Source organism: Nicotiana tabacum, chromosome 13, assembly GCF_000715075.1.
Source record: "Nicotiana tabacum cultivar K326 chromosome 13, ASM71507v2, whole genome shotgun sequence".
NCBI lineage: Eukaryota > Viridiplantae > Streptophyta > Magnoliopsida > Solanales > Solanaceae > Nicotiana > Nicotiana tabacum.
Genome location: NC_134092.1, coordinates 45,675,846 through 45,681,626, shown reverse-complemented (window position 1 = coordinate 45,681,626; position 5,781 = coordinate 45,675,846). Strand labels below are relative to the sequence as shown.

General features: G+C 33.7%; 1 pseudogene; it reads right to left on the bottom strand.

Annotated features, from left to right (window-relative positions):
* Positions 1 to 3,055: 3,055 nt before the first annotated feature.
* LOC107775311 (cysteine-rich receptor-like protein kinase 42) lies at positions 3,056 to 5,236 on the bottom strand (annotated as a pseudogene).
* Between the last annotated feature and the right edge of the window lie 545 nt (positions 5,237 to 5,781).

Genomic DNA, 5,781 nt, shown 5'->3' with positions numbered 1-5,781 from the left:
TAAGCTTTTTGCCTATAAAAGGGACTTCCCTTTAGCCAATTTGATATAACTGAAACATCAATTCTTTCATTTCCTTTCACGCCTCTCTTCTTCCTTTGTTGTCCAATATTAAATATTAGTTGTTTCCTTTCTTATTTACTTTTCCTACTAGCTAGTTGGGTTTGTAATTTAATTTTGTTAATTCATGTATCCTCTTAAATAAAAGTAGTCTTGTTTAATCTTGGAAAGATATTTTACACCGCTAAAATAATTTCTTAGGACAGTGTCTAGCACGACTCAAGTCAATCCATATATCCGCTTACAAATAATATTGAAGCAGTGTTGTTATTGAAATTTTTGCTCACTTTCTACAGTTGGAAGATCCTTTTCTATGTCTGGTGGTTTGGGTGGAATAATTGGAACCGATGAGTGTTTGAGTTCATGGTTGAAGTGCCTTGAATAAGTGGAGTGTGAATGTGTGTGTGGACTTGTTTCTAGAGAGGAACCACTTCTAGAGAGAGAAAAATATTTAGTTGTTGTCTCATCTTTTACTGACTCCACCATTACTTATAAGTAATTGCATTCTATTAGTTAAAATATTTTATTTTAAATTTAATTTGGGAAATTATAATAAAGAACTTTAAAACTTTAAAAAAAAATCTACTGCTTTTCAAACATCACCACCAACAATAATAACATAAAATCTACTGCTTTTAAAAGAAAGGGTACATTAATTTGAAACTTAAGGCAAATTCATGGCATAAAGTTTTTATAAACAACCAAAATGAAAGATTCGTGTCCTACTTGAAATTAAATAAACTTGATACTTTCCAACAAGAAATTGAATTGTGCTAGAAAGAAAAACGTTCCTAAAATTTCTATCATAACTAAAAATGGGGTTCTAGTTTCTCGAACTTAATACTTTTCAAAGATGGTTATTTCAATTTCAAATGCAGTTAGCTTAAAGTAATATATATATATATATATATATATATATATATATATATATATATATATATAAACAAAATATAATTTTTCTACTACAATTTCGTAAATAATGTATATCATGTCTTCTTTTTCTTCTTTGAGTTTCAATTTGAAATTCAGCCTAAAGCAAGTCTAATCTTCACCAAAACACGCTCAAAATTGAGATATAAACTCCAAACCATATTCACAATTGTTTACAACAACACTCAATCCAAACAAATAATAGTTTTTGAAAACCCAAATTCGAATTCATAATTAAAATGATGCGGGTACAATTCTATTTGTTCCCTTGATTCTTCTCTCTAGATCGTTCTCTATAATTCGAGGGCTTCACCAGCGTATTTCTCGAATGATGCGAACTTCCTTAGAATGTATTTGATCTCCATGAAAAGGAAGAAAATCTGTTGAATCACTTCGGCGACTTTGAGAAATACAATATTTGATATCTTTGATCTCTTTGTGAATATTTCATGTATTTTTATGGATTTTCGAGATGCTTTCAAAGGGAATATGTGGTCCATTTTTATAGGTGTAGCTAAGATTTTGGGTACAGTACCCTCCAAGTTAGGGTTTCAGGTAGAGTAACCTCCAAGTTAGGGTTTCAGATAGAGTAGCCTCCAAGAAAACCTCGATGACTCTACTTGTAGTATCTTAAATTTAGGATTTTGCCCAAATTTCATATAAATTTGATCCGATAAAATTTTAATATGTACACTTCCAATTCGTGACTAATATTTCTTAATAATTGGCGCCAACTCAATTTTAGAAGGAAAACTTTAGTAGACAAAACTTTGCTACAAAATTTTATGTTTTGTCAGTAAAAGTATATGACTCGTATATTTAAAGACGAAATGTAATTTTTGTCACGAAATGTAAATAATTAGTGATGAATTTTGTATAGTGGCTAAATATCACTTTTGTTATAGTGATATTTGACAAAAGCGTGAACAAGAAGTTAGCTATTAGCAATTCGCACAACTTTATGAAGACGATGTATGTCCCTCTGCTTCTGTATACATTTTTTGTATCATTTACTCAGCAAACAAATCATAAAAATGCAATATCTCTTCCTCTATCATCACAACTAGTTTTAAGAGTACAAAAATTGTTAGTATTACCGTGTTCAAAATCAGAAAATTAAAGAAGTAAGGAAATGTTAGTTCAACAAAGCAAAACATAAAATATTTTTCAAGCCCACAAGTTGCTTGTGTGCCCTTAAGAAATTTAATCCCCTTATTATTGCCCAAGATTATGGATTACTTCTTTCGAGGATAGAACGAAAAAACCATTCTGTAATACTGGCAATCAAAATTACAGAACTTCAGCGAACTCAAGAAACGGATCAAATCACACTTGACATTTATATATTTGTTTTGAAAAAATAGTGCAACAATGTAGATAAGAGAGGAGAAGTTTTCAAATTTTTCTGTGTATGAAAAATGAGGCAAAGCCTCTAAATTTATAGACAATGAAAGGGTGAGATGAATAAGTGCAATCCAAGAGGTGCCTCTTCCATTTCACATTCACACCATTTAGAAAAAACCCAACAATCCCTCACATGAATGGAGAATGGTCATAAAATATGCATGAAAACTCTGTGATTCGCAAAGAAGGATTAATCGTATCTGGATAAGTAGGTTTCCCTTTAAACTTTCCGTAGTGAACTTATGTCAGATATACTCGGTCAATCGGTAGATTTGATATTGTTGAACCGTCAAACTTAAGTGTATAACTAGACAACCATAAGTCACACAATCAACCCTTAACCGTCTTTGGCTCTCATTGTTGTGTTCGTTTCAGCCATGAACACCGCCTGGTTTAATAATTGCATAGAGAATTGGCCTTACAAAATTCTCCTTGAAGCGGCTTACACTTCACACTTACGTAGGTGATTCATAAACGTATCATCCCGTAGATATACTATTTGATATACACCGTATCAAACTTAGAAACCATTAAAAAACCTTAACGCTTTATCCTTGGTACTGAATATTGTCTCATCACGAGAATGGACCAAAATTTTATTTGACAATGTTGAACCATCACTAATGACTTTGTTTGATCTCATGAACCTAGATCTTGGGATCTCCTAAGTATAAGATTCAGCTAGTTTAAAGAGTGCATTGGAGACTAAGCTTTTCCTACTGCTGTTTGAATTTAAGAAGGGTGGTTGGCATGGTTTCGGAATTGGTTGTCCAAATGTAGTTTAGCATTTGGACAACCTCAGACATTGATGGCCTTAAATCGACAGATGCCTGAGTGCACAAAAGCCCCACTTTGAGGACTTTTAATGCCTCTTCTTGCGGAAAATCGCCTTTCAAGATAGGGTCTAATGCTTCAGTCACCTGATTTGTTGTATAGAGTTTCCACACCTGAAACCAAAATGACAAGTTCAAATATTTAATTTATTTACTGACAGGACTACTGTATTGAGAAATTTACAGCATTAATTCATACAGATTGCAGTAGAGAGCCAGTGTCATCCTCTGCCAAGGAAATGTTTGTTCTGCCACAAACAATTTCAAGAACAAGCACTCCATAGCTATTATACACATCACATCAGCCTTTTCTGTGAGCTGTCCTTTTACGAGGTACTCAGGAGCCATATATCCTCTGTATATACAACGTAAAAATCACCCATCAAGTAGTTAAAATAACACAATTGTGATGATAAGTATCTTACAATGTGCCAGCAATTCCAGTGCTAATATGAGTTTTATCGGCTGCAAGACACCGAGCAAGTCCAAAATCAGCAATTTTGGCATTAAAATTTTCATCGACAAGTACATTGGAGCTCTTGAGGAATGCAATGCCTTGTGCTGTTCCAACTATAATACGTAAACGTTCTTCCCAACTTAGAATCTTTATCTTGTTCTTATCTAGTACACCATAAATTCAAGAACTCAATCAGAAGATAATGCAGCATGTATTCCTAGTTGGATAAATAATAAATTACCAAGGACAATGAGGTATTGGTGTAGGCTCTTATTGGGCACAAACTCGTAAACGAGCAGGCTCTCGGGGCCTTCAATTCAATGCTGCAACCCAACAACTTGACAAGATTTTTGTGTTCAATTCCATGGATGAGGTTAACCTCATTGAAGAACTCATCAACCCATTGCCTTGTACTGAAAAACAGTCTCTTAACTGCAACAACCTTCCCATTAGGCAGAGTCCCCTTGTATACACAACCATTTCCTCCTTGCCCTAATTTTGTTGATGGATCAAAATAGTTTGTTGCTTTCTCAAGATTTTCATATTTAAAGTTAAAGCTGGACCTCTTGTAGGAACTCGATAGTTTTCCTAGATTAATGCCTTCTGCGAGAGTTGGAACCGGGAATTTAACTTTATGGGTTCAAAATTTAGACTCTAGGATATACCTCACGGTACTATACAATAATAACCGAACGAAATACGAACAATGATATTTAATATATTTGTAACAAGTACCGAACCATCTAACATAATATATATTCAATAAATATCGCCATTACAATTGTACCCGATGGGTTGTCATGTTTTGAAAATGATCAATAATCGCATCATTAGATACACTTTTGAAATACTTCATCTTCTATATAACAAACTAAACAGTCATTCAAAAATTCATCACCAATTCTGCTACGCAAGTCATTTTTGATGTACTTCATTGAAGAAAAATCTCTTTCTACCGTTGCAATAGTGACAAGCAATATCAGACTTAGCTTTACAAGCAAAAACACAAGTCTCCAAATCTTGTACAAATCTGTTTCAACTAGTGTTTCTGAAAGATCTCCAAGTCCTTTCAAGTTAGAGAAATCATTGTCTTCTTTCATAAAGAGAATATAGTTGTCAAGCTCATAACTGAGATCTTCAAGTTTGAACCACTAAACTCAAGAGGATAAAGTGTAGCAAGTTTCATAATTCTGTCTTTATCATAATTTGCAAAAGAATTATCCGGACTCAAACTAGCCATACCAAGAAGTAGATTACTATTCACCGTATCAAAACGACTGTTAAGCTCCGAAAGTTGCAAATCAATAATAGTATTAAAAACTTCGACACGCAAATGATGAGAATATGTAACACTTGAACTCCTACGTTTTGACTTTCCAAGATGATAGTTCTTATCCATTTCAGGGATCACAATATCATGCTTGGCACAAAATGAAGAGGTGTCATCTATCAAAGATTCCCATTTAGATTCTCTTATCACTTGCAATTTCCCCTTGGCGAAACCAACAAGCTTCATAGAATTTACAATATCCTGATCTTCTCTTTGCAAAGCCATATTCAAATCATTTGTGATTGCTAATAATTTTAACATCAAATACATCATATGCACAAACTCAAAAGATCTTATGTCATTCACTAGACCTTTTTCCACTGATCTCTCAAGATAATTTGCACCCTCACTTGCAAGAAACTCAAGTACATTAATTGTAGCGACCCGACCGGTTGTTTCGAGAGTTATAGCCCCATTTTTTTCATTTCTACTTTTTTTATGTTATTCAGCTATATTATGTTATATCGGGTTAGTTAGTTCGGGACCAGAGTGGTTTCAGAGTGAATTGAGACACTTAGTCTCTTAAGTAGAAACTTAAGTTGGAAAAGTCAACCGGATGTTGACCTATATATAAACTATCTCGGATTTGAATTTTAATGGTTCCGTTAGCTCCGTTAGCTATTTTTGGACTTAGGAGTGCGTCCGAAATATAATTTGGAGGTCCGTGGTAGAATTAGGCTTGAATTGGCAAAATTGGAAATTTGGCAATTTCGATCGGCAGTGAAAAATTAGATATCGGGGTCAGAATGGAATTTTGGAAGTTGGAGTAG